This window comes from Onychostruthus taczanowskii, unplaced genomic scaffold (genome assembly GCF_017590055.1).
Source record: "Onychostruthus taczanowskii isolate IOZ18803 unplaced genomic scaffold, ASM1759005v1 scaffold64, whole genome shotgun sequence".
Classification (NCBI taxonomy): Eukaryota; Metazoa; Chordata; class Aves; order Passeriformes; family Passeridae; genus Onychostruthus; species Onychostruthus taczanowskii.
In genome coordinates this window covers 2,263,162-2,289,819 of record NW_024504122.1, presented here as the reverse complement: position 1 = coordinate 2,289,819, position 26,658 = coordinate 2,263,162, and the positions used below count along the sequence as shown (strand labels likewise).

General features: G+C 38.9%; 2 protein-coding genes across 2 annotated transcripts in view; one reads left to right on the top strand and one right to left on the bottom strand.

Moving 5' to 3' along the window:
• Nucleotides 1–20,058, bottom strand: part of GNAZ (G protein subunit alpha z) — a 49,856-nt gene extending 29,798 nt beyond the window's left edge. Inside the window, exon 1 of the mRNA XM_041420401.1 lies at nucleotides 19,825–20,058. The gene's annotated coding sequence lies outside the window, so the exon portion shown is untranslated. The remainder of the gene's footprint in view (nucleotides 1–19,824) is intronic.
• RSPH14 (radial spoke head 14 homolog) overlaps nucleotides 1–26,658 on the top strand; it is a 72,008-nt gene that overhangs the window by 35,120 nt on the left and 10,230 nt on the right. The window lies entirely within an intron of this gene.

Genomic DNA, 26,658 nt, shown 5'->3' with positions numbered 1-26,658 from the left:
TCTCTATTTATATCAACGTCTTGTACTCAGACAGATGTCCTCCTGAGTTTTCTTTCATCTTATCTATCTCCACTGAACATTTAAATAACTAAATTAAGAAGTAAAAGACACTGACTAACTTTGCTTCATGAATTTGAGAAAGGAAGAGTTACTGATCTTTGTAGCAGCTGTTTTCTTTTTTCCCCTTGGAGAACAGTATTGTTAAACACAGTACCTGCATCTTGCTTAATCAATAAAGAGATGCCAACTTTTGTAAGCTTCTTTCCATAGCCAAGCAGCTAAGTGGTTTTGAGCCTCCTCTCCTTCCATTTCAATACAGGAAAATTCTGAGCTACAGTAAAAGAGAACAGTGACTACAAGGTGAATTTTTCATACAAGAAGCACATGAAACACCATCCCAAGCAAGGGCAGAGAGCTTTTCAGTGACTGTTAGAGCAATTATGCTTTCCCAGATTAGAGTTTAAGCCTACTAGTTGGAACTCTGCAGAAGGCAGCAGCAGGAAGCAGTTACTCTGGCAGAGGGAAAACACATTACTAACAGCTGATTGGTGATCATTTGCCTCTCTTCTAGGAAGGGCTTGCTGCTCCCACTAAGCTCTGAGCACAGTGGGCAGCGGAATCACAGATGTCACGGCTTCCTCCTCGAGTGCTGCCCCAGCACACCTTGGCACCTCTCCTGCTGCCTGGTTACTTGGGCCTGCAGGCCCCTCGTGAGTGCATTTGCAAACCAAAGTACACGGCACTGAGATCCTTACAGAAACTTGCACAGTCTACTAAAGAAAACTTTCTAGTACATTTTAATATAACTAAGTCTCCCAATACCATTTTCAAAGTTGCCCTACAAACCTTTAGAAGTTTTCCTGTTTGAACTTACCAATATTTAAATGTAGATGTGACAATAAATTAAAATACAAGCTAAAGAGAATGATTCCACACTACCAGTAGAGAGACAGAATGTTCCAAGCCAGATGTTGAGCCTCAAGCTTTTGTGAGAAAAGTGTAACTACAACTACTTGCAACTCATGTACTTAACTTTCTAACTAACCTTATTCTAATGGTTATAGAATATGGTTAGAATTATATTCTAAACGAATCTTACTCTGAGTTGTTCTAAACTATCCAGTCAGTAAAGAGAGTCACCTCTCCATAGCAGTGTGAAATGCTTGTCTCTTGTTTTTGCCTGTAGGGACCACAGACTGGCAATTTAAGCATTTTGGATATCTTAAATGTAAAGGCATCCAAATCCTTTGCCCCAAATGCACCATGTATTGCTCTCACCTGGTCTGAAATTCTACAAAAGAGTTTTAATAACAGCTATATTTATCTTACTTCTCTTTGTATGACAGAACATTAGCTCATGAAGAACAGATTAATCAATGAAAAATTAAAAGATTAGTGTACACATTAATAGAACTGTAATTAGCACAACTTTACTTACTCTGAAGATGTGGAAAGGAAAACACTCCCAAGTGAGGAGTTACACTTTCTTCAAATAAGTCACTTTTCCCAATAATCACAGAAAATGAAAAATTAGAATTGAGGAAGCTGTTTCTTAATTAATAACTTTCTGGCCATGCAGAGAGAATGAAATGCCTGTATTAGATATCAGGCCAGATTCTTATTTTACTTACATAAAAATCAGTGCTGCTTCCACTAATCTCACTTATTCAGGACATTTCAAACTGGTTCTCCTTTAAATCCTCATCATCACAGGCCTCATTTTCATGTCATTGATAAAACCACTTGCTGAATTCTTTATGGCATTTTCTATATATTGTGGTGATTACAGGTGAAGAATTTTGCAAGAAACACACATGAGACTCCCTCTCTTTATTCTCTCAGTTCCATCCTGACCAAAAGAGGCTTGCTGGCAACGAGCAGCAAGAGGGCACATATTCCTGCCAAAAGGCAGCAGTCTTAGGAGCAATCTGCAGATTTTATGACTATATAAGACAAGGAGATATTTTTTAAACTTCATGTTATTTGCCTCAAACACTTATGACAAATGGTTGGGTAGAAACACTCTCTCAGGAATAATCTTTTGTTTTCATTCAGCTCATACATTCTGTAGAGTATTTCCTGTTGCATATTTCCACAACACATTCAGATGCATCATTCATATTCCACAGTGTTTTACATATCAGCTATTTTGTTTGCCATTCATTAATGTGTTTAACACCAAAAAAGGTAAAGTAGGACCTCCTTATTGTAGGAAAGACCAGGAGTATGTAAATACATATTAGTTTTGCACTCTTTAATTCCTTTTTTTTTTTTTTAATTCTAGTCTTTCCTATTGCTTACTTTGCAGTGATATTTGGATATCACTATGTCAAATGATAACACAATGAGATGATTATATTATTGCTTTGTAAAGCAGAGTAGTACATTCTATTTTCAAATAGACACTACAGTAAGAAAGTTTGGTGTATTTTAGTAAGTTTTCCCATATACAGTGAAAAAAATCTCTCATATTCACAATCAATACTTTTTAAAATTCAGGAAACTTCACAAACTATTACATTATTGCAGTTTACTGCCCTGGCTACATACAGATGAACTTTCTCTTACCAGGTTTACTTTTTCTTGGAATACACTCAGAAAATAAGGCAGTCTAGAATTTGTTGGGTTCTTAAAATCAGATTTCATATTAAACATGTAAGTGTTTTATGGCTGTAAGTTTCTAATTAGTTAAGTGAATTTTCAGTTAATCTAGTGGAAAGCCCTATTGCTTCCTTTCACTTGCACACTTGTCTAAAGTTTGTTTAAAAAAAATCTTATTATTCAAATGACCAGATTGTACTGTATCTGTGTATCTAAACTAACATATTTGCCTTCTCCTGACAACTGAATACTAAGAATTTTTAGGAAAACATGGGGTTTTTTTTAAGTCTGACGATATAAATGGGCTATTTTGTCATCACCAGAACGGGTAGCTTTTCCCACAACATAAGATTAACATGCCCCAAATCCTGACCTAATGGTGATCTATTGCCACTATCAAAAGAGGAATGCTACCAATTCCTGCAATGGGAAGGACACCTGAACAAACTTCTGCACTGGTTACTATGTTAAAATGTTGAAGCCCATTAAGCTGAGCAGCTGTTTAGTGCTGCCATGTTCTGACCACCCATTTGTAGCCAATAAAACCAGTGATTATTGTTGGTTTCATATCTAGGTTCGCTCTTTGCCCCTGTCCATCACTCCTGGCTTGTGCAAACTGATCCATGTGCAATACAAACACTTATCCCTTTTCCCAGCATGTTCCCAAGTTATGGCAGCAGAGGGAGAAGAGGCATAGGGAAGGAGAACGACACACCACCACAATTCAATTGTAAATACTTCCATAAGGAAAGATCCAAGTATTGTCTCTGGATTCATTAGCTACTGACACGTCACCGTGGAACGCAGAGTTACAGAAGCTGCCTGGGAAGATGCTTCCCCCATGATCTTGTAGAAATGCAGTGAATCCTAAGCTGAGAACAAAACCAGTGGCTGTGATGTCACAGCACAGAGACTGCACACAGCATGCTGCTGGCAGCAGGAATTTTAGCTGGAGATGTAGGCACAAAGCTGTATTATCCCTCAAATGCAAGTGATCTGATAATTTTGCTTCATGACCACCAGCCTACTCACACACAGTAAAAAGCTTTTACACCCATGTAAAAGCAAACTCAAGCAAATCTAGAAAGAAGTGGCACAGAACTCATATAAGACCTACAAGTGTAAGCCAAGCTACTGTAATCAGTTTCTAATGATTATGCACATCCTCTGAGAATTTTTGTACTTTAACAAAACCTTATTTCTGCATGTTTTAACTTTCAATCATTTTTATACTATTAATGAAAGAGAAGAAGACACAAGGGAGTGTGATATATCAGGACATACCCAAGGCATTTACTGAGGAAGAAATCAAGTGTTCTACTAAGCAGGCTTTTTTTTTTTTTTTTTGAGGGAGAGAGAGAAAAATAAAGGAACTGAGGCTCACGAGAAATGGGAAAATTGGTCCAGATTTTTGGATCTAGGAAGTATCCAGGAAAGAGTCCCAGACATGCATGCTGTAGAAATACAAGGCTGAAATAACTTCACAGAAAATAATTTACTGTTTAATTTATGGGGATTGCAGTCCATTTATAGCAGAAGAAAGTTATTTTAAAACTATGGCCACAGATATTACTGACATTCTCTTTATACAATCATGGAAACCTGAAAGACAAGGAAGTATGTTCAAGTTATGGCAAAACTTTCAATTACACATTAAGGCACTATAGTCCCACCCAAAACAAAGGATGGGCCAGATGTAGTTGTTGAACAAAACAGCAGAGAAAGCTGATGTATCTGAGGTTTATTTTTTGCAGCAGTTAAAATGTGCATTCTGTTAGTCAGATGAGTGAAGGAAGAAGTGTCATTATTTAATTAGCTGTTTGACTGGACACTACCAAATTCTGTCCCTCTTTGTCATGGGGGTTCTTTGTGATGTCAATTAACTCCCTTAAGCTCATCTTTTCCAAGATGATTTCTGCTTGTTCATTTCTTAGATACCCAATTTGAGATACTGTTTGTGACAAAGAAATGCACTGAGTTTTCAAGTATAATCAGCCTCTAAATATTTAAATATTGAATAAATAATCTTTTTTCACTTGATATATCGTGATCTCTATTTGAGAAATAGGACCTATCCTCTATACCAACTCCCCAAGACAGAGCCAAGAAATTATTAATGTCTGTGCAAAAGATACCAAAATGAGAGGAATAGCCAAGTGAGTCAAGAAATGCGTATTCATGGCACAGGACCTCAGCCACAGTAAACAACACCAAGTAACAGAAGCTGCTGTGTAAGGATGGGATTCTTACAATAAAGGTTGTCAAACAAGGTAAAAGGACAATGATTAAAAAAATTTAATTCAGAACTCAGACCAAGGCAGGGGATGAGAAGGGCACTGATCAGAACTGGTGCCATACCATGAGCTCCTTAGCGTCACCAGCACTGACTGTTACCAGCCCCAGCTGCTCTCAGCACCCTTGCAGGAAGAACAATTGGTAGGTCCATTAGGTTCTCATGTGCTGATTCCCACTGTGATTTTATAGAAATACTCAGATTTGTGGCATAAAATCTGAGCTCAACTAATAGAATTGCCACCTAGGGATACCATTCTGTGATACATGGCAGAAGGAGGTTTTACAAGGAGATAATGGAGAACCCAAAGAAAATTACTTACTGTGTAGGCATAGACCTATCAGTGTATAATCAAGAGTGCCTGACATGGGATAGAACAGATTTGCTGCAGTGAGATATTACATTCATTAGGTCAAACATATTTATCTATTGTTTGGAAAATATCCAACAAACTTTAGCATACCACAATACAAATTATGCTGGTCAGGGATATCCACCAGCTAAGTATATCACCCAGCCAAAATTTAGCATACAGGCTTCATCCAAGAATTAGGGAAATCTAAGAACTTACAGTGAAAACATAGTATTTCTTATAAACCAAGCATTCAACAAAAATCTATTGGTTATTTTTCTTTTAACTGTGCACACCCCACTTACTAGAGGAAGTTGGAAACACAAATCCTGTGAAGCATTAATACCTAAAGTACTTACTAGTTATTTAAATTATGACTTGTTTTAGCAACATCCACAAACTATGGTGACACAGTGAGAAGAAGCACCAGCACAACCAAACATGAGACTGACTGATTCTTGAATGGAGGCAGGTACACCACAGTTCTGTTCTGAGCTGCATGGCCAAAACCCAGAGCAGGGTCAGTGGCTGCCCAGGGAGTCGCTGTGCTTCTCAGCGGTTTGACTAAACCAGAGTCTGCCACGGCAGCCACGCTCGAGGTGACCTTTAGGCTGGCATCAAAAAGCACCACAAGAACAAGAATATTACAGTGGGTCTAGCAGTGGGTGTGCAGGAAATCCTGGCTGCTAGACAAGGGTGAGAAGAAACAACACACACAGCATCTGCTTTAGGGACATACAAACATCAGAGCCGTTTAAAAGTGTGCAATAAAGCAGCAAACAAAATGCAGTAGCCACTCAGTGTTTTGTAAGCACTCGGGTGATGACAGCAGTAGAGGTTATGTCTTCATTAGTGTTGCTGTTTGTCATTAGTGGGACCCATAAGCCTTATGTGGGTGATTCAATAGCTAAGACTCACTATCACAGGGTTGCTGTTTCATGAATCTTACAGGGCTAAGGAGATTATTTTATTACATTTTTTTAAAAAAGCACTAGTAAACATTAGAATTCTTTCATGAATGTAATGGCAAGTTTCCTATCTCTTATACAACCTTATTGCACACAATGCTTTATAAAAGATAAGGGCATTTTGGTAGTTTTAGCAAGAGAAATTTTCAGAGGGATTTGTAACAGGAGAACAGTATAGCCTTGTAAAAGGAAATTTCTCTTCCCATGCCTTAAAGGTGACATAATAAAGCACAACCATGCTTGCTTTAACTGTTCCAGTGACACGCATGAGCTATGGGAATCTCTGCAGTGAGAACATGAGAGTCTGGGTACAGATAACAGTGTCCTGAAGACAGGAAGTTTGTTTAGTGCAATAGAGAAATCAGCCAGTGAAGATTCAAAGATTGAAGCTCAAGGCCAAGCAAAAGGCAAGGAGAAGATGGCAATCCAGCAAATGGGAATCCTGGAAACAACAGATGAGTTTTATGTGTGATGATGTGTAAGAAAGCATCTTGGAGACAGAAATACACCACAACTGTTCTGCTGGTTTTAAGGGAAAGAACTGTAGGAATGGCAAAGATTAAAGCAAGGAATGAGAGAATAAACACACAGAAGCTAGGAAAGATTTCTAGGGTAAATTGAATGGTATATTCACAGGAAGCAAGAAATCCTGTATCCATGAAAAAAAGAAGGAAGAAATAGCAATAGAGGAACGAAAGATGAGGCGAGAAGAGCAGATGGGCACATCTTACTATATCATACTTGGATAAGATCAGCAAAAATCTGCACACAGGAAAAAAAAAGAACAGAGGGAAAGGACTGACTCAAAATCTGTAAAGATGGGTCTGCACATATGGAATTTAATTACACTAGGAGAAAAAAAGAAGGAGAGAATAAATGCAGGGTGTTCATGTTTGAAAAAATTGCCTAGATCATCAGACTTCCATCAGAATGGTTTTGCTAGAGAAAGGACATTGTTGGGAATGGATCAGGACTGGAAAGTTGTCAAGAACAGAGTTGCAGGGAGAGGCAGAGCAAAAGGTTTTGAAAGGAGAAGAGCAAAATACAGCAACCATTACAGCAGAAGTAATAAACATTGAATTCATGGAAAGGCTGGGTGAAAGCATGGGAGGACTGGCAATGTGATGGTTAAAACTGGAAACTAAGCAACAGAGAATGAGTAATGTTTCAAAGAGAACAAATCAAAAGAACCTTGGTGAATGAAAAAATAGAAAAACAGACATAGGTTGAATGAGTATGCAGGAGCAGTAAGTTCCCAACATGAGAAAAAGTCAAAAAAGGATTATAGAAGATTCACATGAATCGTAAGGGAGTTCAGAGGGAGCAGCTCAATGAAAGCATGAGAGGAAAGAGCAAGGTGCAGAAAAAAACTCAAATTGCTGGTCAAAATGGAAGAGAGGAAAACAGTACAGTGGAAGAATAAAACCAATAGTTCTCATGATGGGAAGGACAAGGGGATTTAGGGAAGAACAAGAAAACTTCAGCACTTTTGTCAGGACACAAGACAGAATCACAGATTAAAATGCTCTTCCTAATATAATAAGAGAAAGAAAGGAAGAGAGTGTCAACATCAGCAAAAAAGGCAGGGCCACCATCAGGGATTAATTGGGTAGGTAGGGTAAGAGAGTATTTTCTAGCCCTAGGCCACACGTAAAATTAACCATATGAACTATGTCAGAAGGTATCTACATCAGAACTGTGGATTTGCTAGGTTTCTTCTTAACAACTCAAATTAAACATTATTTTATCTGCAGAAGGGAGATGAGAAGTGGAAGAAGTATTAGACTGCAGTCCAGGGCCAAAAAAATAAATCCCAAGAGGCTAAAGAGAATCCACGATGTTCTCAGCAGTGTGACTCATGGGAGAGGACTTGGATGCTACCAAGCACAGATTACAGCTGCAGCCTACGCCTGGTCTCATTCTGCTTCTCTTTTGAAATTCAGAAGCTTTGACAGTCGAACACTCCTGCTGCCTGCAAGAGCTTCAGCAGGTACATCTCAGACAGCTGAGCTGTTGTTGGAGTCACTCTCTAATTCAAAGGACCTTTTTTTTATAAGATGAATATGAAGGAAGTTACCCATGTTCTGGTTTTGATATGAAATTGCTTTGTGCCAAATCCAAAACACAGATATACTTTACTTCACAGAAAATTACTCTGCAACCAGAAACATTTAAGTACAACATTGTACAATGGCCAGTAAGCTCCTGGCTTCAAAAGCCAAGCCAAGGCATCATTTTGCCATCTAGATAAAGTTTTCTAAAGATCTATAGAACTTAAGTTCTTTTTCACTCACAGTAAAGCAAAAAGACCTTGGTATCTGATGCATCAACTTCTTTAGCTCCCATTTTTCCTTCACTGACACCTCCCCCTGAACAAAACCAAAACAAAACACCAACACAAAACCCCACCACCGACTAATTGCTGATGCCAGAAAGGACCTAACATCCTTTTGAGGTTTAGCAGCCATGAGGATTTGTCTTCAGTCTCTCCTTTCAATTCTCTCCCTCTGCAGGGTGATCACACCCTGCTCACACCCCAGCTGCAGTTGTTGCAGTTACACACCCACCAGCACGCGGCACAGGGATCCCAGTCACTCCCTGCTGGCTGCTAACTCACAAATTATTATAAGCAGCTTATGTTGAACATACAATGAATATTAGAGGACGTTGGTAGTTAACTTCTTTTCATCAGACCTTTTTAAAAGTCTTTTAATATGCAAGTTGGTTATGGATAGAGATGCAAGTTGCAGATTTGAAGAAGATGAAGGCCTGATTTATCCAAAAAGTGAAGCTAAAGTAGCAGTACAAACATCTCTAGCAATAGTCTCAGTGTGTTTTTCACCACTTGTGCTCTGAAGAGTTTAAGTTCCTTAGATGATGTTAGGTTTTTCCTCTTATTCTACCTTGCTTTTTCTACTGAGATGAAAAATATTTCTATGTGGCACTAAATGAGAACGTAAAATGAGCTAGAGGAACTTAAGTAATTATGGTGAAATGGCACCCTATGATAAGTGACACTTTAGGGTGAGGGCATTCATAATTCTTCCTCATCAGAAACAGTGACAGTATTTATTAAGAGAAAATAAGAGTAAAAACATTCCAAACCCTGTGAAGTGCTGTGGCTGTGATCCACTTACCATCAAAAGTAATGGTTTTGTTGACTTCAGTAGGTTTTGAAATGAGCCTGTATTTGGTTTTGAACGGGATGAAAATAAAAACAATGTATTTAACAACACTGCAAGCAGGATACCAAAGTGCCAGCAATAGAGACTGTTTTACTGATGAAAATTTAGTATTCAGTGCATGATTCATACTCTTCATATATCGGAATATCTACGGTGAGAACTTCTGTAAAAATAGATACAAAAATAGTTTAATTTTCAGCTCCCTGCTTTTGTATGATCTCAGCATGACTGTATTTCTAGGAAATGCTGAAGCATGATCAGTATCATTGTGTTTCAACACCAATTTCTTGCTCTGTGCACATGTTCCCAGCCTGGCTTCTGCAGGCATTCACTATGTTTGTTCCTAATTTCATCAATCTTAGAAGAGCAGAGGCCAGATTTGACCACATCCATTTTGAGTCATGCTACGACAAGACTTGGTTGGATGGCTTCACATATTCATAGGGCTATACTGATTCTGTCAAAATTGTGGATGGCTTTCATATCATTCCAATAACAGATTTTTTTCTATAAAACAAATACAAAATTTTAGGTATTGTATATTGATTAATATTAATTACTTTTAAAATGGATAAGTAACAAAATAAGCTGCTACATGTAAGTCCATCTTTTGAGGAAGCTTGTGTAGATTTTTCATCTGGGTATTTACTTTAACATAGAAGTACCATGATTTAGATTTAGCTGGGTGAAGTTGTTATTTTTCAGCCTCAAGCAAGCTTAAATTGTTATTTTTCCCCAAACCTGAAACATACGAATGAAAGATGGATTTATTTTTGTTATTAGGGATAAAACAAAATCCAATATTTTTTCTTGATGTTTTATTTTTCATTGCTAACTGTACCACTACTAGTAATATTAGCAGGTGTAGCTTCCAATTTTGTTGCACATGCTGATGATTTTTTGGTGTTCTATTAACACTACCTGTACTTTTCTGTGTATATGTGTGTGTGTGGAGAGAAAGAGGGAGGAGGGTAATCACTGCTCCTGTTCAAGTTGTGTTGCTTGGAAGGGCATTCTCCTAATTCAGATATTTTCCCTCATCTTTTTTTATTCTCTGTAGTCTTACAAACTTCCTAGTCATGCAGCCAATATGTCTATATTTTTACTTATCCTTTAGTCCTTCAATTCTGTCTCTAAGGAATCCATGTGTCTCCTGTTGTACAAGTTCTCCTTTGCTGAGGTCAGAAAAGTTTCCCTTTTGTATCACACCCTAACTGGACTTGTCTCCTCCTCTTTAAGGTACATAGAGGTCAGCTCACCATTCTGGGACCCTGGTAATTTCATTCCTTTTGTTTGAAGCAGGCTCTTGAATAGTATTTTGAGAACTGATGGGTTGATTTATGAGACTACACACATGATCTACTGCTACTGTTAATAGTAAAACTCCCAAATTTTGCAGGTTTTGTCTCCATGAGGCTGCCCTGTCAGCTTAAGGGGGAGCCTTGCTGACCAGCCACATGCACACCACCACCCTCACAGCACAGCTTTAACAGCAGCATCTCAGGTAGTTGCTTTTCTGTTCCTTTTACTCTCAGTGACATCTCTTCTTGACTCAAGCAGCTGCAGCACTAAAATTATCTGAAAGCTGAAAGGTGCTAATCGAGCCTTTAGTTTATTCATTATTCAGCAGTGGATCCTTAGTTATTCATTTCTCATATTACCAGGAAAAAAATACTTCTGGTGACACTGTAGCCTACTATTAAGATGGCACATAAAGCTGGAATTTTATCGCTGATGCCTAACTCTTCTAGTTAGCATTCTGCATTTCACACAGATGAGATATGCAGGAAAAAAGCTGATGACTCACCATTTTATTTCTTTTTGCTCACTAAAAATCTAGTGTTGATATCGTTGTAGAAGCAGCTCTGTGAAACAGGCACAGATCTGGGAGATGAAATAACGCATATGGTGGGGGTTGCCCACAGCACATCCAGCCTTCAGCAGAGGGGCAGGACACGAATTTCTCAGCAAGCCATATTGGGTCAAAACAGTGCAAAAGCTATTGCAGCTGTAGGGATTCCAAATCCACCTTAAACTCACAAAGGAGATTTACCAAGGGGAGAGGATGGGAGGGAAATATCCACAATGCACAGCAGAACAATAATTCATCTTGAAAACTTCATTAAAGGACTACAAGGACATCTCTGAGGGCACTTGACTGACTGGGGTGAGGTGTGGGGTCTGCATTTTCAGTGATCTCAGGTACTCTGGTTAGGTATCACACTGTTCCTTGATTGATAACTACCAGGATAATTGCGCCTAAGAGCACAGCTTTTGTTATGTTTTGGTTCACTTACAGTATACCTCAAGACTTTTAAATTGAGATTTTGGATCAGTATTTTAACTACGAAAAGGTCTACTGCCTTTTAAAGCCATCTCTGGCTTTCAAACACCTTTTACATCTCTGTTGTAGCAAGACTGAAAAATTCCCCCTCAGGATGCATTCTTAGTAGTAAGAGAACAGCCCATAGTCTACCCAAAAAAGCTACAGGCATTCCAGAAAACAAGGCACATAAAATTTGTTACTTCTCAACTCCAGGAAAATGCCTGATAAGGTGTCTCCCCACCTCTGCCAAAGGCACAAAGGCAGGCAATAGCTACAGAGCTCACAGCTGGCTTAGCTTTCAGCCCAAATGCACCTTACAGCAATTCCAGTTTGGTTTCAATCTCTTCCAGCTGGCATCAATCCTATTAGGATGCAGTGCCACTGACACACACCTACTGGCAGTCTCCTCATCCCAAAGAATATTTTGTGCCAAATAGCTCAGGAGAAATAAACCCCAGTTTGTGTCACCTCTTTGCTAGCTGAAGGCTCAGGGCAATAGGGAAACCTCCAATAGGAAAAGCTGTAAGTAGTAGTGACACAGGAGTGGCACTGAACAAGTCAGTGCATTGTCATCGTGGTACTGTTCGTGTCTCCTTAGCTATTCTGAGAACTCATTTTTTTTCAGTTCATAAGAATGAGGTACAATTTTGGTTTGTATTTCAGATTCTCATGTCCACTCTTAACTAGTGCTCTGAACAAAAATAATTTTAACTGTCCCTTCCCATTTTTTGTGTTGATTGTAGGAGAGAGCTCATTGGTAAGAGTGACACTTCTAAAGGATTTTGCAAAAGTTAAAAGGAAGAGCCAAGTCCTTGACCTCTTGCACACCTGTATTATTTTCTGAAATCTTTTAATCTTGACCTTCCATTTCTTGTCTTCTGTTGATCACCACTTGCTTCTGACCAATAGAAGCTTAAGAAACTGTAGTGAAAAATAGTATTTTCTATGTATTTTGTGACTAGCTAACTCTGAAAAAACATATCCTTTTAAATTACATCTTAAAAATTATGGAATCTATAATTGATGATTCTGATAATAAGATGCAGACGCCAAGTAAACAATGAGATTGATGTACTGTTAACATACCTCCATCAACTATAAGTCTTTGCAACATAGATAAAGACAGATCATAAATGCCATGTTTCAGAAATTCCATTTGCACCAAATCTCACAGCTGAATAAGAACAGTGCTGCATAGATTGACAGCACTCCATCTGGTCTCCTTTAAAACAAACACTTGACTATTTTCTTGAATTGACTTGTTTATGTAAACTTTCAATGAGGTCTGTGAATAATTCTTGACAGGTTAATCATGAAAACATAATGCATCCAAAATCCAAAGCTACAGTTGTATAGATAAGCTTTGATGAGTTACAGGCTCCTGTCAATGTAGGTATCCACCACCACAAAGAAGATACTGAATGAAAATACCTGGAGACTGTAATTGTGCTGCTCATTGAGAAGTTCTCCCATCACTTGGTAATTAAGTCTATAATATTTAAAGGTAGTCGCAGAGTTTCATATGCCTGTGTGCCCAATCTCCCCTTCAAAGCACACTTTTACTGTAATGGGCATCATCCATTTCTTTCAGATCTATTCTGCCTAAATGATTTCTGAATTGGAATATTCCAGTATTTTCTACATGGGGTTCATTGCTTTCCAGTATCAGAAGACACAACTAGAAAAGCAACATAAAGTAATCAAAAATACATAGAAACTCAAACACTTCTAGTCTTAATCTGAGGGAGAAAGGCATTTTTGTGATCCAGCCTTTATTGCCAAGCCAGATTGGGGCTGCCTAAGTCGCAGTGTGAATTAGAACAATTTCCAGGTATGATCCCAAGAGGCTACAATATCAGTGGCTGTTCTTGGTTTCCTTGACTGCAGAAGTGGGAAAAAGGTAGAACTGGTATGCCATGGATACAGCAAAGAGAGAGGTTTTTCTTGTCACAGACCAGAGTAATATGCTCTGTAAACATTTAATTTTAGTTTATGACCCGCATGTGCTGACAGAGAACAGGACTGTAAGAGATCCAATAATTCAGTTCTTTGTCTATATGGTAGGTTATTACTGTTGTTACCTTATAGGTGTTTTAACTTCTCTTATATAGAATTTGCACGATTCAGGACTGCAGGGTACAATGAGGCCTCTCTAGAAAAAGGGAGAATTGTAGTCTGCAGTATTAAAAGTCACTGGTTCCTACCTCTTCCTGATGCTACCTGATACTTTAATTTGTTTAGACCATTGTATATTTACTTGACCTATGAGAGCAAATAATATTGTGCTGATATATACTGAACTGCACATCAGCCTCAAGTCTTGCCACATTTAAAACAATTGTTGATCCCTTGAACCTATTAGCCAAAAATTTGTTCCTGTAACTTAAAAAAATTACATAAAGTCTTCAGTATTCTGTTGCTTTTTGTGAGCACACATGCAAAAAGCAAACTTGACACACCTGTGTAATCACAGCTATGAGGCAAAGTTCAGATTTGCTTTCGGGAACATTCACAGCATGAAACATAATCAGAGGACTTATTGCACATCTAGTCAGGGAACAGAAACAATATGATAATAGAACAATTGTTCAAATTTGGAGTAGGCTAGCCTTAGAATTTTAAATATCTACATAAATGTCACTGAATTACAAATTAAGGTGAGTTTATCTGTTCTTGGACATAGATGAATTGAAAAAGAGATTAAAAACATGTCTCTGAAATGACTGATTAAGGTGAGGTTCTACCATTACTGAGCAATATAACATGGAAGCTCAATAGATTCTCAGCAATGGTAAGAATATATTAATATCTTCCTGTCACAAAATGGCTTCTGCTGTGGTACCCTGAACTCTGCCAAATTTAAAAGGTCAGGCACAGAAAGGCATCTTGAGAGAAAATCTTCTTGCCAAGGCCTGTTGCAACAATCAACTTGCTGGCAGTACCAAGAGATGCTCCTGTGCAATGGTGTTAATTCTGGAAAATCGTAGTTTGTAATGGATTTGGTTAGCATCATATGCATTAATTTACTGAATTGAGTGCTTTGAATTATATAAAAAATATTTCCTGTCGTATTGGTTTGAATCCTGTTCTTTAACATAAACACTGGAGAGGGGCAATAGCCAGTATCCTGGTCTTTCTTTCCTCATAAGACATCCAAACGAAAAATATATTCTAATGCATATATATATGTATAAATAGATATTATACATCCAAAAGAAATCATATTTTGTTAACACATTCCAGTGTTTGTAATATATTACTTGAGCTGGTAATATTCAGAGACAAAACTCTGTACTTGAAAAATCCAACCTAATAGCTCAAATTGTATTATCTTCAGAAAGATGTTCCCTTAGCTGGTAGGTAAGTACCCTTTTGAATCATACACACTTTTCTCTTTTAAAGGAAGGAATATAATAACCAGGTGCATGCCCCCTCTGAACAGCAAGCCCTCTCAGAGCTAAACACCCAGCTGGGCTTTTGTTACTGTGCCATGACACTGAATTGTAATCAATTCAGCTCCACTGTGTTGTTTCCTTCCACAACACAACTGTGTCAACTGTATTTGTACATCAACACTTGCTATGCTGCCTAATTGTATTTGCATTCGTGCAGCTTATGAAGATAAAGGTGCTTATTCCACATTGTCTGGGCAAGGTTTGAAAATATAGAAAGCAGGCACAGAAAATCAGTAGAAACACACTGGGAATGTGTGCTAGAATACTGCCTGGATCACCAGGAAAAACTGAAAAAAAATTTGGATTCCTGGTGCTGTTCCAGTGAAGCCTTTCCAGCGCCGTGACCAAACCGTTGTTGAGACACTCTGAGTGGGGAGGCAATGCCAGCCCAGTCACTGTCAAGGAAGCAGGGCAGGCAGGTAGGGAATGGCAACTGCATTATGGCTTACAAATATTTATGGTGAACCGTGAAAATATCTTCATAATTAACTAGTAAATCTTGGTTAAACATTACATTATAGACAGTAAGAGTGGGATTCATCTGTGCAGATTTAGCATCTGCATGTAGGTGGCTATCTCAGAGCTACTCACTCAGTGCTTCCCTCAGAGGCAATGGAGAGGAGCTGTCATTTCCAGAGGTCAGCTCAATCTCACACTAACGTGGTAGTCAGAAACTAGTCTGGGTAACTCCAGTGGAGAAATCTTTTTCTTCCACCAGCTAAAAGGGAAGTCTTAACAACTGTTCTGTAGGTACACGTCCATGTTCTGGACATCTGAAAGTGATGAGAATAATTCCTTCCAACTGCCAAGTCCAGGCAATTACTATTTAATAAATCCACTGTAAAAATAAGAGATTAAGCAATTGTAGTTCCTATGAAATTATTATTTACTTTCTGGTCATTATTTTTGATATGTGTGAGCAAAACAAATACCTAGAATTTTTGGATTTGCCTCTTCAAACTTTCTGTTGGCCAAGGTGTTGACTGGTAATCCAACAGTTATTTCTGCAATGTAGAATCATGTGGAAGTGTTATCACATTTGTCTTTTTGATGTGATGGCTTAGGAATCCAGAGAAGAAACAACTCTCTGGTATAAGGGGATTAAAAAGAAAACAAAAGGCAAATAGGATTTGTTGGGTAAAACCATGTTCCTTAATGATTCACTGGATGTCCAATACTAAATAATAAAATGGGATTCTGAGGAGAGTCGAGCTTCTGCTAAACCAGAGAAAATGCTCTCAGTTGAAGAAGTAAAAAAAAAAAACCAACAAAAAACCCCAATGTATAGAGCTGTTGTCTTCTGAATTTTTGCTATGTTTTTTGTTAGTTGTCAGTTTAAATGTATTTAGTAGTAACCAATGTTTGAAGTCTGGGTAGGATGGAAGAGATGGCCCCATCACCAATCTGTTCCTTCCATTCAACTCCACCAGTGCCCTGCAGTGTTAAGGAAAAGCAACAGTTCAGAGAAGAGTATTTTCTTTGTAGCCTTCATGTCAGGGGTTAAATTCTGTCCTTGATTCCACCTGAAAGCTAAAACAACTAAAATTGTTAATATGTATCAACTCCTGATTCAATAACAGAATAAATCAAACTGTATTTAGCCCTTCTCTGTCATCTTGTCTTTTCCACATACCTTAAATTGCCAGGGAACTTTGCAAAGAGGATCGATTTTGGTTGCTTTGGAACAGTATAATCTTTCTTGGTATTATTCTTTCATCAATATAATAGTTGAAATTTGGACTTCCTAATCACCACTCTTGAATTCTGGAAAGTTTAATAAAAATGTGAACTTTGAATATAACATACAAAATATAAGTCATATTATCCTCTCAAGTAAATGAAGGGAATCTGTTGTAACTAGTAATGGATGTGGATTAATTCTGGATACTTTGGACATCACAAAGAACAAAATTTAGCCTTTTTTTAAAATAAAAATAGGACAATTATCTCTAAGTATAAATATGATTTTATGCACATAGGCCAAGATTATGATTTTTAAGGGCCTTTGAATAAGTTTTCTCTTAGGAAAAAGAAAATAGTTGATTGCTTGTGTAGAAACTATTACTGCTGAGGATGGGTACTGTCAACCTGAACATGGAAATAACACTTCCATGTTCTCAGTAAAAAAGCATGATTCAAATAACTGATAATTTATGAATTAGTTTACTGAATTTGTCATTGAGCCTGTGACCTTCCTGAAACCAACTACAAAACTGTTCAACATTGTTGTTCCTAAAAGCAAGGGAGAACCTGATCAGTGAAACTGTGTGTGCCGGGCTCTCTCCAGCTAAAATAAATGACAAAACTTCCAGTGATTCCTGTGAAAGCAGGACCAAAACTTTAGCAGAAATAGTCAGATTCAACTCTCATTTTCAATTACATAAATCTGAAGAATCTCTTCTTAAATAAGTGGGATTACTGTGATTTAACCCAAAGGAATTAAAAGTATTTTTCTTTAATTCATGGAGGGGGAGAGAGAAAAAGGTATCATTCCTTTATATTGCCTCACCCCTGTGTATCAAGCAAGGCTGCTGTCAAAATCCTTATCTGCTTAAGCTGGAGAGGAAGAGCTGACTTCACCATTTAAGGATTTGAGTTTTTATTACCTACTGAATTTTCTGTTATCCTTATCCCCTTCCCCACTGCTTAGCAGGTAGATTCCTTAAGAAGGGACACATTTCTGTTTCTATCTACACTTCTTAAAATTTAACGTACCTTGTTCCATCAGTGCATAGTCAGAACTGAGACAACCAGAACACTTTCACTTCAGTCCTTCAGAGCTACCTGGCTGTTATTTTTAGATTATCAACACTAAATTCAAAACCAAGGTCTGCAACTGAAACATGAAACTGTTCTGGAGGTTTACAAAATTCAAGGTAGTACCTCCAGAAGACTTATTCAACTCTTCTCACCTGTGGCCTGTGAAGTGACAAGCAAATAATCTCAGCCAGAGGTGTAGCATTCTTTATGTAGCACACAGAGTTTATTCCTCTCTGTAAGGTCCATTGTCAGAGTGAAATTTCCATGCCTTGCACAGAATTAATCAGCTTTTCTTCCTTATGCATATGTACACAGAAGGGGTTTCTTCTGTGAAAATGCAATCAGTGCTTTGATAACAAAAGATAGCATGAGTTTTTCTCCTAAAAATGCCTTATACCTAAGAGATTTTATTTTGATTACACCTGTCACTGGCTTCTTGAAGACTGGGTTTTCATCCTTCTATACACATAGGCCTCTCCTCTGATAATGTCCTTAATCCAAGGGCAGGGATCTGTGCTTTTTGCATGATAGCTTCCAAACAAATGATTTGATGGAGACAGCCAAGTTAATGGCAAAACACTCTCTGCTCTGCAGAGCTGTGTCTGTTCAGCTGTCAAATCTATGCCTGTTGAAGAAAAGTGAGGATTTCTGCCTATAACAGCACCTAAGGCATCAGCTTGGACTTCCATCGTCTATATCCATAAAGTCAGACAAAATTTCCCCTAAATCCAAAATATACACTCATTTTTTTGCCCCTTTGTGATCCACAAGTAGGTATTCAGAGCACCTGACCTGCTGTAGTAACCTTTATAGACAAAATGTTGATGGCCACCCGAAGGGTGTGACCCACAATGGCGCGAAATACTGAGCCTAAATAAAAATCACTTTGTGGGTGTGAGGCTATCAGAAAATGGATTAAAACAAATATAAAGAAATGCTGGAGGGAAATCTAGTGATTTTTTTCCTCAAATCTTCCCAGGAAAATGTTGAGATAGGTCAGTATCTTGCAGAAAAGATACTGCAAGAACACATGTTAAACGGTTTATGGCTTCTACAGTGAAACAGCCAAAAGCAGATCAGATCAGTTCTATGAGCAGAAATTAAGCTGACATCTATTTGTCTGCAGCTCTCTCAGCTAACATTGAAAGCTTGGGGGTTTCATGTATAAAGCACTCTCCCAAAATGCAAATGCAAAGATACCAAAAAACTTGTGGTTCTCAAGTGCAGATGGGAGCCGTCCACAGGTGCAGATTAACATGAACCCTCCTCATTCCTTCACATGCATGGGCACACACGGAGAGGGAACGCACCCAGGCTCTGCAGAGCCACACATCCTTCCAATGAGCACACGAGACTGCTACCAGGAGCACTTATTACAGAAATTTGGCAGCAGGAGTCTTTTCCGACAGAATGTTATCCAGGCTGCATTTCCCTGGGAGGAGGTGCTACATAGCGTGGAGGTTCTTCTCCCAACAGGCAGAATCTAATGGATTATCTTTCTGAATCATTAAGGGAACGCAACAGATCTTATTAAGGCTCACGTGTTGGCAATTAATGGGTTACGATTCAGGCTAGGAAAGGGAGACCACTTAATTTTTAGAAGAAGGGCCCAAGCTGAAGCAGTAGCTAATAGAAGGCCGGTATCCCTTGAGAAGGTCATTTTCACTGTATCAGCAGCCTGCCTCCCTTTACTATTTTTTGTCTACACACAGCAAAATGTTCCTACCTCACAGTCGCACTCATATTCTCTATCCAGCAGAAGCATAGCTTATTGTTTCAAAATGATATCTTTTCCTTCTTGCTATAGAAGTGCTTTTTTTATTTTGGAAATGTCCATCACCGAACTGATTTAAGAGAGAAGGAAATGCGGAATATTGCACTCACCTCTCCAGCACCAGGCAGGCAGCCTCCACCTCCTCAATCCATCAGTACAAACGCTCGCATCCACTGACGCCTCTCTTCTGCTTTGGCCCTTTTTCACATCAGCATCTGTGATTTGCCGAGCAGACACACCACGACTGCAGGGACTAGCCCCGCAGCCCCAGCAGGAGCAGGAACCTGTCCTTTCCCATCTTCTCCCTAGAAAACACAACCGTAAAAACCCGGGCTGTTCTAAAGGCGGCCGTGGGAGCACTTGTCCGGCGGCCCCCCGCGGGAGACAGGGAGGTGCTCCGCGCTCTCGCCGGGGAGCCGGGCAGGGGGAGCGCGGGGCTGGCGCTGGAGGAGGAGCCGGAGCCGCCAGCCCGTTTCCACGCCAACGGCGGGGGTACCGCGGGCGGGGCGGCGGCGCGGCCGGCGGGCGGCTCCGCTCCGGCTCCGCTCCGGCTCCCGCCCGGGGGGCGGCCGGGCCCGCAGCCCCCGCAGCCCCCGCCCCGCCGCGGCGCAGAAGGAGCTGGGTGTTGGCGAGGGGTTTGTGCCTCTTTCCCGGCTCGTACGCTCCGCTGCACTCGCGCGTTACATAATGTGCGGCTACAGACGTGCCGCGGGCTCTGCCTCTGCACAACTGCATCCGCGCCCGGGGCCGCTCCGCGGGTCCAGGCTCGCTGCAGCCCAGCAGTGCCCGGCTCTGGCAGCGGCAGGAGTTCCAGGATTCATGTCACAATGCCTGTTTTAGAGCGAACCAGTCGCATACATGTTGGAAGGATACGGTCAAGGGTAAAGGGAGAAAAAACAGTTTCTTAAATTACACGGAATTTATCTACTGTTTGCTTTCCGCTTCTACCATCACTCAGCTGCTCTCAGTACTGGGAGGATTTTCTGATTTTCCCCTTCTGCCTTTTGCATTTGTGTATGTGTAATTTACTACAGTTTGTTTTTTTTTTTAATTAACCATGAGTATCATTTTCTTTTTATCTCATTAATGGATTTACCCAATTCATATTTTGCGTTTTTCCTAGTGTCTTTTTCCTTTTGGCTACAATACTAGTTGTGTTGTTGAATCTGCAGCCCTGATCAAGTAGCTGATTTCTCCCTACACTGCTAATTTTATAAGCTTGATTTGTAACTGATACACTTCTGCTGGAGATAGCAACAGAGACTGTCACACGCAGACGGGATGCAGGCATTTTTTCCCACAATAAGGCTAACATAATACAAAACAGAAAGCATCTGATTCCTGTAAATTATATCACTTCCAGTACTGATATTATCAGCAGAGCTGTAGGATTGATGAATTATAATAATGAAATAATGTCATGTAAAAATCAGTATACCATATTGAGAAAATTTTCATATAATAAGGAATCTTAGATGTCGTTCACATTAGAAGTTTTCCACTACATCTAGACTGGCAAATTTTTTATAGTAAAATTTGTTAGAAAATAAATGTCATATACATAACTTGCATTGTTCTCCCAGAAAAACAAATAATATTCAAATAACACTTTTGACCTGCTTTAATAAAAATATTTCAAGTCTTGTTTTGAAATTTTAGCTTTCGGTATACATGCCCAAACATCTCAGTGCATTTATAAGATCAGATAGTGGTCAATTTACAACTTTTAAGTGTTTTCATTTTCGTATATACCCTTTACTTGCAAGTGCATAAATCCCTGATATAGTTATGTTGGCAAGGGAATAGAACAAAAAAAAAGTATCTGTGGTAACTGAGTAGTCTAGATAATGGGATAAAGGAACAATAACAAGGTGTACAGGTTTAATCTGCAATTCCATAAAGAACAAGTAGTTACTATAGAAACTGTCACATTACATGTATCTTTAGCATAGTACTTGATATGTGAGAAAAGGCATCTTCCACACACTAACCAACTGTGGCAGAAATAAAGCACCAACCACCATCATCCTGGCTAGGACGATCATCGTTTGCATGCTGTCTACAGAGAGAGCAGCTTTAGGCACTTTCCATTGCTGTGACAGAACACCTGCTTTCCTCCAGCTTTGAGGGAGGCACCAGAGCATAGATCACATGCTGGCAGTGAAGGAATTACAGACATGCAGTACCTGAGTAATGGGACAGGTCTGAGAAGTTTAGGGGCTGTTATTTCAATGCCACCATATGGGAGCTTGCTGTTGATTAATAGCAGAGTTAAAAACCAACTTCTCTGAAAAATGCCTCAGCAGATATGTCTAAGTTTTCTTCAGTGTTACCTTGTCCTGCATCCAGAAATCCTCAATTAGGGCCTTTCAGCATGTATTGATTGCATTACATGTAGCTAAGCTCCCACAGGAATTTAAAGAGAAATAAGTCTCCAAATAGCCTGGACAGGTGATTAAATGCCAAAGTCAAACAGCACAGAAATCCAGGTCCTTAGCCCAGGACCCTGAATGTTGTGCTCTGTAAACAGATAGACTGAATGCACAGAAATAACTATAGAAAGTGAATAGTTGTGTGGAAATATAAAGAGTAATTTTAGGGACCTGGGCAATCTGACTGGATTTCCATTTCCTCTCCTATGTCAGTGAGGTCACCATTTTTGCCCCAGCAGAGCAGGCTTGAGTTTGGAGGGAGCAGTTGCACTGCTGAGGTGCAGCATCCGAGACACAACCTCCTGGGCTCGTTGGCTGCACGAGTTTCACTCAACTTGCCAGTGCTGTTCATTAACCAAAAGCCAAAGGCTTGCCTGTTTACTCTGCTTTCTGCTGGATCAATCAAAATAGATGTTTTCATACATGTTTATTTTGAAGACAATAGTGCTAAAACAAAAATGTGCTCTTAAGTGGAAAATCCCATAGGGATTTTTCTAATCAATTACTCTTTATTATACCGTGACAACATGAAAATATTTACATGCACACATGCAATGTTCTTGGTAAATGTACATCTCCAAATGATAGAGGGTAAATTGAGAGGCCACATCTGGTCTGTAATAAAAACATAATAAAAGACATTTTGTATTTCATTCAGTCTTCTACCAAACACTCTCTTTTTAACAAGCAATTGTAGATCTGGGTTAGATATTTATAGACAGGTCTGTGATTCTCTCAGCATGAAGAGCTGAACAGAACATTTAAAGGAGAATAAAAGGGCTGTATCTTTATTTTTAACCATTTTTCTCACGTGGAAGAGTTTAAAATAGCATAATGTACGGATGATTTGGATCTGATATTTATATCTATCTGATATATTGTTGCTTTGTATCAGTGACTGTGAGATGGTGGGGGAAAAATCATGAATGCACCTTCTGTCAGGTGGTATCAGCCTGACCTCATTTGGCTTCATCATTTAGGATGAAAAGTCACTTTCTACCAGGATTTCACCCTTTTATCTTTTCTCACCCTTCAGGCAGCTGAGGGTTTTGCTTAATATCAGCAGTTTACTCTTTCTATGAGAGCAAATCATGAGAGACATTTGAGAATGTGAACCCAGACAATGCATTACATCTAATATCACAATCAACTGAAAGAGAACTTCTTTAAAAAGAAAACAACGACCAAACCCTACAAACGTTGAGTGCTTTACATCCCTCCCTTCACAGTTCTATTATGTACCTACCGTGTGTGCAGCTCATTGTTTCAGCTGCTGCATCAGCAGTTGCTACTGAAGCCAAGTTGAGAAAAACAAACATTAAATCCAGCAGCTGGAGGGGAGCTGCTCTCCCAGAGCCCTGGAAGATATCTTGGCTTTCCTGTGCAGGAAACTTTCCACAGCAGTCCTTGGTTATCCTAAGCTTTGGGATGGATCCATGCGCTCCTATTCCTTCAGAGCCTCCACGGGAAGAAAGCTACAGTGATACTGTGAAACAAGATAAAGGAACATAGTTCTCTGTGAAGAGCACGTCCTTGAAGACTGTATTATTATGTTATTAAAAAAAAAAGTCAATTAAAGTATTCTTTGCTGATTTTTCACTATTAAGGGCAAAGGAATAGGGAAAAAACCAAAACAAAACCCTTTGAATATTAACCCAAACTGGGGATCACTTAGTAAAGTACACAACAAAGGATCCATGAAGGTTGAACAGAAAAAAATCACTTGATATCAAAATACAGAAATCTTTAGGAATTACACCAGGAGATGCAATTAAAGAGTGCCAGGAATTTTTTGAAGCCAAAGCTTTTAAAACAAATTGTACCAGCTTCGGATCTTCTGTTAAAGTGGTCTGAGTAACAAGTTGTTGGTTATTCTTAGGGCACCCTCTTCCCTCCTGCAATCTTCCTGGCTGGGGGTTTTGCACTTCATAAGAATGATTAAATATTCACTGAAGAGTGCCTTGAAAGTAGGTCTCTCCCACTTGAGGACATCAGTAGGCATTTAGTGGGGTTTTAAATTTTTTTGTAATAACAAACAAAAATAAATCTATTGATTTCAAATCTATTTAGTTTTGCCACTTATGTTCTTACCAGATGAAGAAGTACCAAACTGGGCCCTCAGAAGGATTATATATAATTTAATAGATACTTGGAAAAAATGTGGTCATTGGACTTCACATTTTCTTGTGTCCTTTAAGCATGATAATTCCACTTCATGTAAGAACCACAAGATATAACTACAATTTCATAAGGCACAGTTATTTATCTGTTCTATAACCTCCTTGTGTCTGATTAACAGAAAATATTTGGTAATTAAAAAAATAAAAAGTGGGACAATTTTTTTTTGAGGACACAAAGGTAATTCTGGGAAGCTATGGAAGAAGAGCTGGGAACATCCAGGTAGCTTTACTATATGGGGACTTCAAATGCCAGTCCAGTTCTTAAAAAATTTGTAATATTGCAGTCAGGACTGAGTAATTGTGTTTTGGACAATTGTCCACTTAACGTCAGGCCCACGGGTGGTTTTGCACCTACATAAACTCTGAGAGCTTCCCATCTATCTACCAGCCCACTTATAGAAAGTACAAAGCAGACACAAAGTGTGTTTTCTGTTTCTGTTTAACAGTGGTTTGAATCCTCTGTATATAACGTTCTAATAGATAAGCACATAAGTAGTACTGTTGAAGTGCCTATGCTTAATCTGGCATGTTTACAGAAGCTAGACCTAATATTTTAATTCAGGTTAAGTAACAGCTTCATTTTGCTGTTGTGCCAAACATTTACTGGGGAGGTACTTTAAAAAACAAATCATCCTCAAAGCAGCCCACACCTTGGCAGGCTTGTATTCAATTAGGGTTTTTGAATTTATCACTGCTTGAAATAAAATGTAGGCTAAAAGACACTGGAAAGCACTATTGTAGAGCCTCAGAACAGAATGCAATTTTCGTTGAGTACAGAGAGCAGTTTTCCTTAAGAACATGGCTTCTCATGCAATAAAAAAAAAGACCTGCAAGTAGCAGGTCTGAGTGGAGAGGGGAGGCACAATCTGCTGTTCACCCAGCTCCACTCACGTCGTGCAGCCATCTGGGCCTGTGGTTCCAATCAAGATGTGTTTCTTCTGCTCTCATTTCAAACAAAATTTCCAAGCCAGAGCATCTGAAGCAGAAAAGGATTTCACCCACCTGTAGTACTCTATTCTTCTTTTTGGGAGGTTTTATCAGTTCTCACCAGTCAGTTGTGCTCATCTTGGCATCAGTGGAAGCAGTGTGAACTGTAGGATAAAATTGTCTTATTGCAGCTTTGCCAGCAGGCCTGACCAGCTAACAGAAGCAGTGGATTTCTCAGCACTACAATTTCTCCAGTTCCTTCTTCTTTGAAATTTCTATCAGGTCGTTTTAAAAATAATGTAATATAACATATAATATATATAACATATAGCATATGTAACATATATAATATAAAACATATCTCCCACACTTCTAACAGTGGAGAAAATGCAAAAAATAAGTGCTTACACAATGAGACTGAATTCATGTTCCCATCAATTTCTTCTTGTTTTCTTCTACCACTATTTGCAGTTTTTCAGTCTGTTCAGTTTTCAGTCTGTGCAATGATTCATATGTTCAAAGCAAGTTTATATTAATTTTCAGGACAAAATTCTACAGAATCTGACACATAATTAATTCTGATATTTGGTTGCTTTAAGCCTCTCATTTTTAATGTTTGACAGTAGTATAATCAAATCTCTATAGGAAACATTCTCATTCATATACCTCTGTTTCTGATGGATTGCCATTTAATTGTACTATGGAAGTTCAGAGAATGATTTTTCCCATCTTAATGACATTTCTCCTAAGGAACAAAACTGAAAAAAAAAGTTCTTTGGTGTCTGAGCATGTGTGGGGTTAATTCACTGGTTACAGAAGGTGAACCTTAAAGATAACCAAGATGTTCTAATGGTCACTTGGCTGTGTAATGCCATTTTGTAATGCAGAATTCCAGTTGCACAGATATAACTTCCAGGAGCAGAAATTTAAGATAGTTGAGAAAACTGTTTCTTGAACTTCATTCATTCTGCTTTAATTATTTGGCCCTCTGCCCCAAAAGAAGAAAGATTTATTTTTCTTTCAACCTATTTTCTCAGCAGAAGTTATGAAAACTTGCAATTTTTCATTGCTCTCACATTAGGGGCTTGTAAGACAGTTGAATTTAAAAGTTTTAAGCTCTTTTTATTAGTGTAAAATGTCTCTGAATGATTTCTCAGCTGTTCAGCTGACTTGCCTGAAACAAATGTTTGCCTCCCTCCTCCCCAGCCACTCCTTCCACGCCAGCCAGCCAGACAATCTCTGGAGGAAATGAGCTCTCACACATCTTTACAAACCTCTGTGACAGGGCAGACCTTTCTCCACAGGAATCTTTAAAATTGCCACAATGGAAGTAATAACCATATGAATGTTTGTCAAACTGATAATGTCATGTTCACCTTACAACATCAATTTTTCTGTGACTGAA